Source organism: Bombina bombina, chromosome 2, assembly GCF_027579735.1.
Source record: "Bombina bombina isolate aBomBom1 chromosome 2, aBomBom1.pri, whole genome shotgun sequence".
NCBI classification, from domain to species: domain Eukaryota; kingdom Metazoa; phylum Chordata; class Amphibia; order Anura; family Bombinatoridae; genus Bombina; species Bombina bombina.
The window spans coordinates 1,220,357,466-1,220,374,015 of NC_069500.1; the positions used below are offsets into that span (position 1 = coordinate 1,220,357,466).

Consider the following 16,550-nt stretch of genomic DNA (forward strand, 5'->3'; position numbering starts at 1 on the left):
TTTCCTATATATTGAGGTTATTGTGTTTGCAAATGCCTTTATGATTGATAGTTGCTGCTCAACTTTAGATTCATAGTTTTTTTGTGTTTTTTCTCTATCAGGGTTATTTTTTGCCATACATAGTTCAAAGATTTCCTTATGCGCTGTTTAAGGTGCTGGAACAGGTTTGATGTGTTACTTAATTTTGCTGCAACATTTGTTCCACAAGTCTTGCAGATTACTTGGTTCTGTTTCACATCATCAAATTAATCCAAGATATTCCCAAACAACTGCTAATGATTTTTGCTTTGGCACCAACAATTCATTAGCAACATCCACATCATCATTGTTATTGTTGGACATGGAAAGCTCTTCAGAACTCATCTTGAATTTTATGTACAGTGCGCCACACAAAATACCAGCTGGCACAAAAAATGTGGAGATTTAAACTACCGCAGTCTACCGCACACACTGCAAGCTGCCACAGAAAATGAAGAGATTATACTACCGCACAAAATGCCAGAATCAGTGGCAACCGTGGCACAATGATAGACAAAAGACCACAGGCTTGCACCTGAATAGAACGATAGACAACAATTGAATGGCCTTGATTGATGATGCAGTTAGCTGTTAGCTTAGCTCTGATGATGCTAATATAGCTTCTTCAAGTTGCAGCGGAAGCAGTCACCTCGACTGAAGAGAACACAGGCTAGCTGCACTTGAATATAAAGATGACAATGGGTTTGATGATGCAGTCACCTTGATTGAGATTTGAGAAGAGACAAGAGACCACAAGCATACACTTGAAATTGAATATAAAGAAGACAACAATGTGCTTTATGAAGCAGTCACCTTGATTGAAGAGAACACAGGTTTGCTGCACTTGAATATAAAGAAGACAACAATAGGCTTGATGATGCAGTCACCTTGATTGAGACAAGAGACTACAGGCTTACAGTCACTTGACAACAATGGGCTTGATGATTTAGTGTCATCACCTGGATTGAGAGACAAAAGACCACAGGCTTGCACTTGAATATAAATAAGACAACATTTGGTTTAATGATAATGCAGTCACCTTGATTGTGAGGAGACAAGAGACCACAGGCTTATGAATTGAATATAAAGACAACAATGGGCTTGCTCATCATCATTTTAATTGGAGACTGAGGCAACACTGGCTGCAAACTTCTGGAACCACAACTGTTGGCTGACTTTGGTGAACTTGATACTAGTAGGAGACAACAGTCTTTGCTGTTGGTTGAACAATGAACATAAAATATTTTTAGAATAAGGTGGTGGGAGAGAGGAAAAAAATAGACAACATAGAATAGAGGTGGGTCAGGGGAGACAAGTTCTACTTTTTGGAAAGACAACAAACACACAGAAAAAGTAATGGACTGGGAAAGACAAGTAAAAACAGAATTTATGTTTACCTGATAAATTACTTTCTCCAACGGTGTGTCCGGTCCACGGCGTCATCCTTACTTGTGGGATATTCTCTTCCCCAACAGGAAATGGCAAAGAGCCCAGCAAAGCTGGTCACATGATCCCTCCTAGGCTCCGCCTTCCCCAGTCATTTGACCGACGTAAAGGAGGAATATTTGCATAGGAGAAACCATATGATACCGTGGTGACTGTAGTTAAAGAAAATAAATTATCAGACCTGATTAAAAAACCAGGGCGGGCCGTGGACCGGACACACCGTTGGAGAAAGTAATTTATCAGGTAAACATAAATTCTGTTTTCTCCAACATCGGTGTGTCCGGTCCACGGCGTCATCCTTACTTGTGGGAACCAATACCAAAGCTTTAGGACACGGATGAAGGGAGGGAGCAAATCAGGTCACCTAGATGGAAGGCACCACGGCTTGCAAAACCTTTCTCCCAAAAATAGCCTCAGAAGAAGCAAAAGTATCAAACTTGTAAAATTTAGTAAAAGTGTGCAGTGAAGACCAAGTCGCTGCCTTACATATCTGATCAACAGAAGCCTCGTTCTTGAAGGCCCATGTGGAAGCCACAGCCCTAGTGGAATGAGCTGTGATTCTTTCAGGAGGCTGCCGTCCGGCAGTCTCATAAGCCAATCTGATGATGCTTTTAATCCAAAAAGAGAGAGAGGTAGAAGTTGCTTTTTGACCTCTCCTTTTACCAGAATAAACAACAAACAAGGAAGATGTTTGTCTAAAATCCTTTGTAGCATCTAAATAGAATTTTAGAGCATGAACAACATCCAAATTGTGCAACAAACGTTCCTTCTTTGAAACTGGATTCGGACACAAAGAAGGCACGACTATCTCCTGGTTAATGTTTTTGTTAGAAACAACTTTCGGAAGAAAACCAGGTTTAGTACGTAAAACCACCTTATCTGCATGGAACACCAGATAAGGAGGAGAACACTGCAGAGCAGATAATTCTGAAACTTCTTCTAGCAGAAGAAATTGCAACCAAAAACAAAACTTTCCAAGATAATAACTTAATATCAACGGAATGTAAGGGTTCAAACGGAACCCCCTGAAGAACTGAAAGAACTAAATTGAGACTCCAAGGAGGAGTCAAAGGTTTGTAAACAGGCTTGATTCTAACCAGAGCCTGAACAAAGGCTTGAACATCTGGCACAGCTGCCAGCTTTTTGTGAAGTAACACAGACAAGGCAGAAATCTGTCCCTTCAAGGAACTAGCAGATCATCCTTTCTCCAAACCTTCTTGAAGAAAGGATAGAATCTTAGGAATTTTTACCTTGTCCCAAGGGAAACCTTTAGATTCACACCAACAGATATATTTTTTCCATATTTTGTGGTAAATTTTTCTAGTTACAGGCTTTCTGGCCTGAACAAGAGTATCAATGACAGAATCTGAGAACCCTCGCTTTGATAAGATCAAGCGTTCAATCTCCAAGCAGTCAGTTGGAGTGAGACCAGATTCGGATGTTCGAACGGACCTTGAACAAGAAGGTCTCGTCTCAAAGGTAGCTTCCATGGTGGAGCCGATGACATATTCACCAGGTCTGCATACCAAGTCCTGCGTGGCCACGCAGGAGCTAACAAGATCACTGATGCTCTCTCCTGATTGATCCTGGCTACCAGCCTGGGGATGAGAGGAAACGGCGGGAATACATAAGCTAGTTTGAAGGTCCAAGGTGCTACTAGTGCATCTACTAGAGTCGCCTTGGGATCCCTGGATCTGGACCCGTAGCAAGGAACCTTGAAGTTCTGACGAGAGGCCATCAGATCCATGTCTGGAATGCCCCACAATTGAGTAATTTGGGCAAAGATTTCCGGATGGAGTTCCCACTCCCCCGGATGAAATGTCTGACGACTCAGAAAATCCGCTTCCCAATTTTCCACTCCTGGGATGTGGATTGCAGACAAGTGGCAGGAGTGAGTCTCCGCCCATTGAATGATTTTGGTCACTTCTTCCATCGCCAGGGAACTCCTTGTTCCCCCCTGATGGTTGATGTACGCAACAGTCGTCATGTTGTCTGATTGAAACCGTATGAACTTGGCCTTTGCTAGCTGAGGCCAAGCCTTGAGAGCATTGAGTATCGCTCTCAGTTCCAGAATATTTATCGGTAGAAGAGATTCTTCCCGAGACCAAAGACCCTGAGCTTTCAGGGGTCCCCAGACCGCGCCCCAGCCCACCAGACTGGCGTCGGTCGTGACAATGACCCACTCTGGTCTGCGGAAGCTCATCCCCTGTGACAGGTTGTCCAGGGACAGCCACCAACGGAGTGAATCTCTGGTCCTCTGATTTACTTGTATCGTCGGAGACAAGTCTGTATAGTCCCCATTCCACTGACTGAGCATGCACAGTTGTAATGGTCTTAGATGAATGCGCGCAAAAGGAACTATGTCCATTGCCGCTACCATCAAACCTATTACTTCCATGCACTGCGCTATGGAAGGAAGAGGAACAGAATGAAGTATTTGACAAGAGTTTAGAAGTTTTGATTTTCTGGCCTCTGTCAGAAAAATCCTCATTTCTAAGGAGTCTATTATTGTTCCCAAGAAGGGAACCCTTGTTGACGGAGATAGAGAACTTTTTTCTACGTTCACTTTCCACCCGTGAGATCTGAGAAAGGCCAGGACAATGTCCGTGTGAGCCTTTGCTTGAGGAAGGGACGACGCTTGAATCAGAATGTCGTCCAAGTAAGGTACTACTGCAATGCCCCTTGGTCTTAGCACCGCTAGAAGGGACCCTAGTACCTTTGTGAAAATCCTTGGAGCAGTGGCTAATCCGAACGGAAGTGCCACAAACTGGTAATGCTTGTCCAGGAATGCGAACCTTAGGAACCGATGATGTTCCTTGTGGATAGGAATATGTAGATACGCATCCTTTAAATCCACCGTGGTCATGAATTGACCTTCCTGGATGGAAGGAAGAATTGTTCGAATGGTTTCCATTTTGAACGATGGAACCTTGAGAAACTTGTTTAGGATCTTGAGATCCAAGATTGGTCTGAATGTTCCCTCTTTTTTGGGAACTACGAACAGATTGGAGTAGAACCCCATCCCTTGTTCTCCTAATGGAACAGGATGAATCACTCCCATTTTTAACAGGTCTTCTACACAATGTAAGAATGCCTGTTTTTTTATGTGGTCTGAAGACAATTGAGACCTGTGGAACCTCCCCCTTGGGGGAAGCCCCTTGAATTCCAGAAGATAACCTTGGGAGACTATTTCTAGTGCCCAAGGATCCAGAACATCTCTTGCCCAAGCCTGAGCGAAGAGAGAGAGTCTGCCCCCCACCAGATCCGGTCCCGGATCGGGGGCCAACATCTCATGCTGTCTTGGTAGCAGTGGCAGGTTTCTTGGCCTGCTTTCCTTTGTTCCAGCCTTGCATTGGTCTCCAGGCTGGCTTGGCTTGAGAAGTATTACCCTCTTGCTTAGAGGACGTAGCACTTGGGGCTGGTCCGTTTCTGCGAAAGGGACGAAAATTAGGTTTATTTTTGGCCTTGAAAGACCTATCCTGAGGAAGGGCGTGGCCCTTGCCCCCAGTGATATCGGAGATAATCTCTTTCAAGTCAGGGCCAAACAGCGTTTTCCCCTTGAAAGGGATGTTAAGCAATTTGTTCTTGGAAGACGCATCCGCTGACCAAGATTTTAACCAAAGCGCTCTGCGCGCCACAATAGCAAAACCAGAATTTTTCGCCGCTAACCTAGCCAATTGCAAAGTGGCGTCCAGGGTGAAAGAATTAGCCAATTTGAGAGCACGAATTCTGTCCATAATCTCCTCATAAGAAGAAGAATTATTATTGAGCGCCTTTTCTAGCTCATCGAACCAGAAACACGCGGCTGTAGTGACAGGAACAATGCATGAAATTGGTTGTAGAAGGTAACCTTGCTGAACAAACATCTTTTTAAGCAAACCTTCTAATTTTTTTATCCATAGGATCTTTGAAAGCACAACTATCTTCTATGGGTATAGTGGTGCGTTTGTTTAGAGTAGAAACCGCCCCCTCGACCTTGGGGACTGTCTGCCATAAGACCTTTCTGGGGTCGACCATAGGAAACAATTTTTTAAATATGGGGGGAGGGACGAAAGGTATACCGGGCCTTTCCCATTCTTTATTTACAATGTCCGCCACCCGCTTGGGTATAGGAAAAGCTTCGGGGGGCCCCGGGACCTCTAGGAACTTGTCCATTTTACATAGTTTCTCTGGAATGACCAAATTCTCACAATCATCCAGAGTGGATAACACCTCCTTAAGCAGAGCGCGGAGATGTTCCAATTTAAATTTAAATGTAATCACATCAGGTTCAGCTTGTTGAGAAATTTTCCCTGAATCTGAAATTTCTCCCTCAGACAAAACCTCCCTGGCCCCCTCAGACTGGTGTAGGGGCCCTTCAGAACCAATATCATCAGCGTCCTCATGCTCTTCAGTATTTTCTAAAACAGAGCAGTCGCGCTTTCGCTGATAAGTGGGCATTTTGGCTAAAATGTTTTTGATAGAATTATCCATTACAGCCGTTAATTGTTGCATAGTAAGGAGTATTGGCGCGCTAGATGTACTAGGGGCCTCCTGTGTGGGCAAGACTGGTGTAGACGAAGGAGGGGATGATGCAGTACCATGCTTACTCCCCTCACTTGAGGAATCATCTTGGGCATCATTTTCTCTAAATTTTGTGTCACATAAATCACATCTATTTAAATGAGAAGGAACCTTGGCTTCCCCACATTCAGAACACAGTCTATCTGGTAGTTCAGACATGTTAAACAGGCAAAAACTTGATAACAAAGTACAAAAAACGTTTTAAAATAAACCGTTACTGTCACTTTAAATTTTAAACTGAACACACTTTATTACTGCAATTGCGAAAAAGTATGAAGGAATTGTTCAAAATTCACCAAAATTTCACCACAGTGTCTTAAAGCCTTAAAAGTATTGCACACCAAATTTGGAAGCTTTAACCCTTAAAATAACGGAACCGGAGCCGTTTTTATATTTAACCCCTTTACAGTCCCTGGTATCTGCTTTGCTGAGACCCAACCAAGCCCAAAGGGGAATACGATACCAAATGACGCCTTCAGAAAGTCTTTTCTATGTATCAGAGCTCCTCACACATGCATCTGCATGTCATGCTTCCCAAAAACAAGTGCGCAATACAGGCGCGAAAATGAGACTCTGCCTATGATTAGGGAAAGCCCCTAGAGAATAAGGTGTCCAATACAGTGCCTGCCGGTTATTTTACAAAATTCCCAAGATTAAAATAATTCCTCAAGGCTATGGAGTATAAAATATGTTTATATATAAATCGATTTAGCCCAGAAAATGTCTACAGTCTTAAAAAGCCCTTGTGAAGCCCTTTTTTTCTTTCTGTAATAAAAATGGCTTACCGGATCCCATAGGGAAAATGACAGCTTCCAGCATTACATCGTCTTGTTAGAATGTGTCATACCTCAAGCAGCAAAAGTCTGCTCACTGTTCCCCCAACTGAAGTTAATTCCTCTCAACAGTCCTGTGTGGAAACAGCCATCGATTTTAGTAACGGTTGCTAAAATCATTTTCCTCTTACAAACAGAAATCTTCATCTCTTTTCTGTTTCAGAGTAAATAGTACATACCAGCACTATTTTAAAATAACAAACTCTTGATTGAATAATAAAAACTACAGTTAAACACTAAAAAACTCTAAGCCATCTCCGTGGAGATGTTGCCTGTACAACGGCAAAGAGAATGACAGGGGAAGGCGGAGCCTAGGAGGGATCATGTGACCAGCTTTGCTGGGCTCTTTGCCATTTCCTGTTGGGGAAGAGAATATCCCACAAGTAAGGATGACGCCGTGGACCGGACACACCTATGTTGGAGAAAAACACTTTTTTATTCATTTAATTAATAAATGTATTTTGTGTTCAACTTCTGAATCAATCGAGCAATAGAGCATGCAATTTTAAACAACATTCACAATTGAATTGACTTATATTAGTAGCTTAGCTATTTTCTTATTTCTTAAACACAATTGGTTAGGCATACTTAAGGGCTGCTATTTTGTGGCTGCACAATGCACATGGACAGGTTAATAGAGAATTGCACACCTGACACAATAAATGCAGATTGCACATTTAAGCATCATGCTATTTTTGATATTTTGGCTCACCAAAATGTATAATGATTTCTTATTGTTGCAGCACTAGCCTAGTAGCAATTATAAATAAAACAAACTGACTTGCATTGCAGTTTACAATAAAAAAATTATTCCAATTTTTTTAATTTTTTTTTTTTTTAAATGACTTGCATTGCACTGCAGCAGCATCTATCCATAAAGAATGACAAAATATAGATCGTTTTTGATTACTTGTAAAAAATTATTTGTGTACTGTTATGGTACACTACTGGACTGCAAACTGGTATAATAAGGGTAATGGTAACTAATGAAAAACAGAATTTATGTTTACCTGATAAATTACTTTCTCCAACGGTGTGTCCGGTCCACGGCGTCATCCTTACTTGTGGGATATTCTCTTCCCCAACAGGAAATGGCAAAGAGCCCAGCAAAGCTGGTCACATGATCCCTCCTAGGCTCCGCCTACCCCAGTCATTCGACCGACGTTAAGGAGGAATATTTGCATAGGAGAAACCATATGGTACCGTGGTGACTGTAGTTAAAGAAAATAAATTATCAGACCTGATTAAAAAAAACCAGGGCGGGCCGTGGACCGGACACACCGTTGGAGAAAGTAATTTATCAGGTAAACATAAATTCTGTTTTCTCCAACATAGGTGTGTCCGGTCCACGGCGTCATCCTTACTTGTGGGAACCAATACCAAAGCTTTAGGACACGGATGAAGGGAGGGAGCAAATCAGGTCACCTAGATGGAAGGCACCACGGCTTGCAAAACCTTTCTCCCAAAAATAGCCTCAGAAGAAGCAAAAGTATCAAACTTGTAAAATTTGGTAAAAGTGTGCAGTGAAGACCAAGTCGCTGCCCTACATATCTGATCAACAGAAGCCTCGTTCTTGAAGGCCCATGTGGAAGCCACAGCCCTAGTGGAATGAGCCGTGATTCTTTCGGGAGGCTGCCGTCCGGCAGTCTCGTAAGCCAATCTGATGATGCTTTTAATCCAAAAAGAGAGAGAGGTAGAAGTTGCTTTTTGACCTCTCCTTTTACCGGAATAAACAACAAACAAGGAAGATGTTTGTCTAAAATCCTTTGTAGCATCTAAATAGAATTTTAGAGCGCGAACAACATCCAAATTGTGCAACAAACGTTCCTTCTTTGAAACTGGTTTCGGACACAGAGAAGGTACGATAATCTCCTGGTTAATGTTTTTGTTAGAAACAACTTTTGGAAGAAAACCAGGTTTAGTACGTAAAACCACCTTATCTGCATGGAACACCAGATAAGGAGGAGAACACTGCAGAGCAGACAATTCTGAAACTCTTCTAGCAGAAGAAATTGCAACTAAAAACAAAACTTTCCAAGATAATAACTTAATATCAACGGAATGTAAGGGTTCAAACGGAACCCCCTGAAGAACTGAAAGAACTAAATTGAGACTCCAAGGAGGAGTCAAAGGTTTGTAAACAGGCTTAATTCTAACCAGAGCCTGAACAAAGGCTTGAACATCTGGCACAGCGGCCAGCTTTTTGTGAAGTAACACAGACAAGGCAGAAATCTGTCCCTTCAGGGAACTTGCAGATAATCCTTTTTCCAATCCTTCTTGAAGGAAGGATAGAATCCTAGGAATCTTAACCTTGTCCCAAGGGAATCCTTTAGATTCACACCAACAGATATATTTTTTCCAAATTTTGTGGTAAATCTTTCTAGTTACAGGCTTTCTGGCCTGAACAAGAGTATCGATAACAGAATCTGAGAACCCTCGCTTCGATAAGATCAAGCGTTCAATCTCCAAGCAGTCAGCTGGAGTGAAACCAGATTCGGATGTTCGAACGGACCCTGAACCAGAAGGTCTCGTCTCAAAGGTAGCTTCCAAGGTGGAGCCGATGACATATTCACCAGATCTGCATACCAAGTCCTGCGTGGCCACGCAGGAGCTATCAAGATCACCGACGCCCTCTCCTGATTGATCCTGGCTACCAGCCTGGGGATGAGAGGAAACGGCGGGAACACATAAGCTAGTTTGAAGGTCCAAGGTGCTACTAGTGCATCCACTAGAGCCGCCTTGGGATCCCTGGATCTGGACCCGTCGCAAGGAACTTTGAAGTTCTGACGAGAGGCCATCAGATCCATGTCTGGAATGCCCCACAGCTGAGTGACTTGGGCAAAGATTTCCGGATGGAGTTCCCACTCCCCCGGATGCAATGTCTGACGACTCAGAAAATCCGCTTCCCAATTTTCCACTCCTGGGATGTGGATAGCAGACAGGTGGCAGGAGTGAGACTCCGCCCATAGAATGATTTTGGTCACTTCTTCCATCGCCAGGGAACTCCTTGTTCCCCCCTGATGGTTGATGTACGCAACAGTTGTCATGTTGTCTGATTGAAACCGTATGAACTTGGCCCTCGCTAGCTGAGGCCAAGCCTTGAGAGCATTGAATATCGCTCTCAGTTCCAGAATATTTATCGGTAACAGAGATTCTTCCCGAGACCAAAGACCCTGAGCTTTCAGGGATCCCCAGACCGCGCCCCAGCCCATCAGACTGGCGTCGGTCGTGACAATGACCCACTCTGGTCTGCGGAATGTCATCCCTCGTGACAGGTTGTCCAGGGACAGCCACCAACGGAGTGAGTCTCTGGTCCTCTGATTTACTTGTATCTTCGGAGACAAGTCTGTATAGTCCCCATTCCACTGACTGAGCATGCACAGTTGTAATGGTCTTAGATGAATGCGCGCAAAAGGAACTATGTCCATTGCCGCTACCATCAACCCGATCACTTCCATGCACTGAGCTATGGAAGGAAGAGGAACGGAATGAAGTATCCGACAAGAGTCTAGAAGTTTTGTTTTTCTGGCCTCTGTCAGAAAAATCCTCATTTCTAAGGAGTCTATTATTGTTCCCAAGAAGGGAACCCTTGTTGACGGAGATAGAGAACTCTTTTCCACGTTCACTTTCCATCCGTGAGATCTGAGAAAGGCCAGGACAATGTCCGTGTGAGCCTTTGCTTGAGGAAGGGACGACGCTTGAATTAGAATGTCGTCCAAGTAAGGTACTACAGCAATGCCCCTTGGTCTTAGCACAGCTAGAAGGGACCCTAGTACCTTTGTGAAAATCCTTGGAGCAGTGGCTAATCCGAAAGGAAGCGCCACGAACTGGTAATGTTTGTCCAGGAATGCGAACCTCAGGAACCGATGATGTTCCTTGTGGATAGGAATATGTAGATACGCATCCTTTAAATCCACCGTGGTCATGAATTGACCTTCCTGGACGGAAGGAAGAATAGTTCGAATGGTTTCCATCTTGAACGATGGAACCTTGAGAAACTTGTTTAAGATCTTGAGATCTAAGATTGGTCTGAACGTTCCCTCTTTTTTGGGAACTATGAACAGATTGGAGTAGAATCCCATCCCTTGTTCTCTTAATGGAACAGGATGAATCACTCCCATTTTTAACAGGTCTTCTACACAATGTAAGAATGCCTGTCTTTTTATGTGGTCTGAAGACAACTGAGACCTGTGGAACCTCCCCCTTGGGGGAAGTCCCTTGAATTCCAGAAGATAACCTTGGGAGACTATTTCTAGCGCCCAAGGATCCAGAACATCTCTTGCCCAAGCCTGAGCGAAGAGAGAGAGTCTGCCCCCCACCAGATCCGGTCCCGGATCGGGGGCCAACATTTCATGCTGTCTTGGTAGCAGTGGCAGGTTTCTTGGCCTGCTTACCCTTGTTCCAGCCTTGCATTGGTCTCCAAGCTGGCTTGGCTTGAGAAGTATTACCCTCTTGCTTAGAGGACGTAGCACTTTGGGCTGGTCCGTTTCTACGAAAGGGACGAAAATTAGGTTTATTTTTTGCCTTGAAAGGCCGATCCTGAGGAAGGGCGTGGCCCTTACCCCCAGTGATATCAGAGATAATCTCTTTCAAGTCAGGGCCAAACAGCGTTTTCCCCTTGAAAGGAATGTTAAGTAGCTTGTTCTTGGAAGACGCATCAGCCGACCAAGATTTCAACCAAAGCGCTCTGCGCGCCACAATAGCAAACCCAGAATTCTTAGCCGCTAACCTAGCCAATTGCAAAGTGGCGTCTAGGGTGAAAGAATTAGCCAATTTGAGAGCATTGATTCTGTCCATAATCTCCTCATAAGGAGGAGAATCACTATCGACCGCCTTTATCAGCTCATCGAACCAGAAACATGCGGCTGTAGCGACAGGGACAATGCATGAAATTGGTTGTAGAAGGTAACCCTGCTGAACAAACATCTTTTTAAGCAAACCTTCTAATTTTTTATCCATAGGATCTTTGAAAGCACAACTATCCTCTATGGGTATAGTGGTGCGTTTGTTTAAAGTGGAAACCGCTCCCTCGACCTTGGGGACTGTCTGCCATAAGTCCTTTCTGGGGTCGTAGGAAACAATTTTTTAAATATGGGGGGAGGGACGAAAGGAATACCGGGCCTTTCCTATTCTTTATTAACAATGTCCGCCACCCGCTTGGGTATAGGAAAAGCTTCTGGGAGCCCCGGCACCTCTAGGAACTTGTCCATTTTACATAGTTTCTCTGGGATGACCAACTTGTCACAATCATCCAGAGTGGATAATACCTCCTTAAGCAGAATGCGGAGATGTTCCAACTTAAATTTAAATGCAATCACATCAGGTTCAGCTTGTTGAGAAATGTTCCCTGAATCAGTAATTTCTCCCTCAGACAAAACCTCCCTGGCCCCATCAGACTGGGTTAGGGGCCCTTCAGAAATATTATTATCAGCGTCGTCATGCTCTTCAGTATCTAAAACAGAGCAGTCGCGCTTACGCTGATAAGGGTTCATTTTGGCTAAAATGTTTTTGACAGAATTATCCATTACAGCCGTTAATTGTTGCATAGTAAGGAGTATTGGCGCGCTAGATGTACTAGGGGCCTCCTGAGTGGGCAAGACTCGTGTAGACGAAGGAGGGAATGATGCAGTACCATGCTTACTCCCCTCACTTGAGGAATCATCTTGGGCATCATTGTCATTGTCACATAAATCACATTTATTTAAATGAATAGGAATTCTGGCTTCCCCACATTCAGAACACAGTCTATCTGGTAGTTCAGACATGTTAAACAGGCATAAACTTGATAACAAAGTACAAAAAACGTTTTAAAATAAAACCGTTACTGTCACTTTAAATTTTAAACTGAACACACTTTATTACTGCAATTGCGAAAAAACATGAAGGAATTGTTCAAAATTCACCAAATTTTCACCCCAGTGTCTTAAAGCCTTAAAAGTATTGCACACCAAATTTGGAAGCTTTAACCCTTAAAATAACGGAACCGGAGCCGTTTTGAACTTTAACCCCTTTACAGTCCCTGGTATCTGCTTTGCTGAGACCCAACCAAGCCCCAAGGGGAATACGATACCAAATGACGCCTTCAGAAAGTCTTTTCTAAGTATCAGAGCTCCTCTCACATGCGACTGCATGCCATGCCTCTCAAAAACAAGTGCGCAACACCGGCGCGAAAATGAGGCTCTGCCTATGCTTTGGGAAAGCCCCTAAAGAATAAGGTGTCTAAAACAGTGCCTGCCGATATTATTATATCAAAATACCCAGATAAAATGATTCCTCAAGGCTAAATATGTGTTAATAATGAATCGATTTAGCCCAGAAAAAGTCTACAGTCTTAATAAGCCCTTTTTGAAGCCCTTATTTACGATCGTAATAAACATGGCTTACCGGATCCCATAGGGAAAATGACAGCTTCCAGCATTACATCGTCTTGTTAGAATGTGTCATACCTCAAGCAGCAAGAGACTGCTCACTGTTCCCCCAACTGAAGTTAATTGCTCTCAACAGTCCTGTGTGGAACAGCCATGGATTTTAGTGACGGTTGCTAAAATCATTTTCCTCATACAAACAGAAATCTTCATCTCTTTTCTGTTTCTGAGTAAATAGTACATACCAGCACTATTTTAAAATAACAAACTCTTGATTGAATAATAAAAACTACAGTTAAACACTAAAAAACTCTAAGCCATCTCCGTGGAGATGTTGCCTGTACAACGGCAAAGAGAATGACTAGGGTAGGCGGAGCCTAGGAGGGATCATGTGACCAGCTTTGCTGGGCTCTTTGCCATTTCCTGTTGGGGAAGAGAATATCCCACAAGTAAGGATGACGCCGTGGACCGGACACACCTATGTTGGAGAAATTTAAAATTAACACTTATAATTAGAGGAAAAATTTAATAGAATAAAAAAAATGTTGTGTACTGATGATTGATCTATCTTCTGGGAATCTACACTTGACTTAACTAAATTATATATTAAATAAAAATAAATATAATTACATTTATCATCTATATCTAGTAAGTAATTCTATATCATTCATCCTCTATAATCTATCTACTAGATAGATGATAGAGAAGGTTTTGTAACATGTGTTGAATATATTATTTACAATGCACTTCACAATACATCCTACAAGCAACCCTTAATGAACATATATAAATAAAATATATTGTAAAATGTAATCAAACTCAATGTTATGCGTCACAGAAGTAAAAAAAAAAAAAAAGTTAAAAAAAAAGTAAGGCACTTTAAAGTTTTTGTACAATACTCACTTTATTGCTCACAACTTTGAGCTGTCCCACCGCCACACAACTCCCAGATGACTCCCACACACTCTGCAATCTCTTCCAAAATAGCCATTTCACGGGCATTCTCACGTCCGCCCATGGACGAACACTGGTTCGCCTCTAACCCTCCCTCCTCTCTGCCTCCGTTTTCATGACGATCTGAAGTTTTGTTTTTTCAAAAAATCACGTACTCTTGTGCTTTTAAAACAAACCACAGCAATTAATCACGGTTTAAAACCGCATCCGTGATTAATCATGCAGCCCTATCTCCATGTAAGTCATATGTAAGCAAATAGAAATGTTTATACTGCCTTCCTAGTAGCTTTGTTAACACCCTCTTAAACAAACTGTCATGTAAGAAAATAGATCTACATTTTCATTGTTTTTGCGCTTCTATTTAAGCGCTTTTATATATTATTTTTTTGCCCCAATAGATATAATTTTTGTGCTCTGTTATATATATTTTTTATCACCCCAATATAAGTTATTATTGCGCTCCAATAAACATTGTTTGTTATTGCACATTTTAGAGCTCTTTTTTGTAACATTGCTTCTACAACTGGTAGATAATAGATTTCTAATGCTGTTCTCCACAGTAGCTATGGAAAACTTTAATACAGGAACTTGCAGGAGACAAAAGGCACTTACCTGCACATATAGCTGTCCGGCAGGACAGGTCACCCTGCCCGAGAGGATGCCACTCCTCACAGAGACCTGTAGAAGAAAGAACAGAGTAAACCTACTCAGGCTTTCTATACCAGGGCAGCAACTTGTTAGGAACTTGTGAGGTGTGCCTTGCTACGTTTTCCTAACTGCTTTAAAGTCACCACTGCCCTATTGAAGAGACCAACGTGGAGTACGGCTAGACCCAATCTTGAGAGGAAAGGCCAGAGCAGACCTACTCTGACTTTCAAAATAATAAAATCTTGATACAAGTGAAATATCCAAACTTCTTCAGACACCAAAAACTTCACCTCCTCCTTGCACCAAAGGCAAAGAGAATAACTGGGGTTTGTGGGAAGGGAAGTGATACTTAACAGCTTTGCTGTGGTGCTGTTTGCCTCCACTGCTGGCCAGGAGTTTTTCAACAGAAATTGATGATGCAGTGGACCATATCTTAGGAAAGAAAGCTGTATTCACCTCACTCCATCAAGGAGGAAAAAGAATAACTGAGGATTCAGTGTAAGAGGGATTTAAAGCACTGGTATGTTAGGGTGTCATTTGCCTACACATAGTGGCTAGGAGGGTAATTCTCACACATTATGGTTTTTGTACTCTCCCCATCTGATGAAAGAAAATAGGATAGCTGACTCTGCAAAGCCAACTGTCAGGAATATATTCACCCACATTGATATATATGCATGCATCCACACTCTGACACACACACACACGTGCAATGCGACCTGCAAAAACAGGACTGAAAAGACTACAGGATGAGACTAAGCCCATCAGTCATAATTATGGGGATTCAAACTTGAGAAGTGTAGTTTTATATAGTATTAGGAAAATATATTTATGGCTAAACATTTTATATAAAGTCAGTTAACTTTCCCACACAATATCATAGAAAATAAACACAGACCTGGTTTTATCCATTTATTAACATACAAATATGATAACATAACTATGCCAAGCTTCATACAACTACTTATATGACATCTGAGTGTATGTACGACTTTTGTTTAAGGGTGCATACCATTGCCAGCATTGGATATGCACACAAAAAAACCCGCTGGAGGAATAGTTATAATTATTAATATGTTCCAAAATAAAAATTGGAGAAAATAACTGCTTTTCCATACAATCTGATTCACATCATGTTAGTACATCAAAATAAGAAAAATAACAAACAGCTTGACAATTTTTTAATAGTTTTTTCCATAAACCTGGAATTTATAAAACATTACAAATCTCCAGATCTCAGCAGAAATAAGTCTGCTATCTACCACCACAGACGTATATAACATACTTCAAATGGTGGCTAAGAATATTAATGTATATATTTAATAAGAATAAGATTAGAGTAGCTTTTATAGTGGTAATAAACATCTAATTACCATTTGAACATAGCATGTGTATTTAAAATGCTACACATCAAATAACACAGCTTTAAAACTATGTTTTCATATAGAATTCATTTAACAAAACTGAAATTAAATATGTAATAAACACTGAAACAAGAAACCCATGTAGTGGTGTTATATGCAACATCACTCAAGTTTCTGGCCTGCACTAAGTTTTAGATTAAATCTGTGAATAAAACTAAGCAATTTAAATCTACAAATGTGCAATAATTATTATTTTCCAATTTGACTACCCTGTGTATGGTAAAATAGAGAGTTTAACAAAAAAGCACTAGACCATTCTTCCCTAAACTTAAGCTGCCATGGAACCAGTTTGGAACTAT

At 41.9% G+C, this 16,550-nt stretch overlaps 1 protein-coding gene across 1 annotated transcript in view; it reads right to left on the minus strand.

Moving 5' to 3' along the window:
- Positions 1-15,726: 15,726 nt before the first annotated feature.
- CHIC2 (cysteine rich hydrophobic domain 2) overlaps positions 15,727-16,550 on the minus strand; it is a 90,189-nt gene continuing 89,365 nt past the window's right edge. Inside the window, exon 6 of the mRNA XM_053703966.1 lies at positions 15,727-16,550. This exon is cut by the window's right edge and continues 920 nt beyond it. The gene's annotated coding sequence lies outside the window, so the exon portion shown is untranslated.